The following is a 293-nucleotide window of genomic DNA, read 5'->3' on the forward strand; positions in this document are numbered from 1 at the left end:
CCCCCACAGACCTGGTCCCCCATGACCATCCCACGGGCTTCTCCTGACATTTTGGGGTCCCCCTTGTGCCCTAATACTGTGGCTGGTATGGACTTGCCCCCCTGTGCCATATGTACACGCTGGATAAAAGAAGAAAATACAGATATTTATAGTGGGGGCAAAATGCCCACCCTGCCGCCCCACCCCCTACCCCCCCCTGCAAAGTGTCCCCTGCATCCGCATCATGGTGCCTCACTGCTGGCCAGTACTGTCCCCTGTCCCAAACAGGGAAGTGGCAGGATGGGGGTGGCTAC

Source organism: Eurypyga helias, unplaced genomic scaffold (assembly GCF_000690775.1).
Source record: "Eurypyga helias isolate BGI_N326 unplaced genomic scaffold, ASM69077v1 scaffold17217, whole genome shotgun sequence".
NCBI lineage: Eukaryota > Metazoa > Chordata > Aves > Eurypygiformes > Eurypygidae > Eurypyga > Eurypyga helias.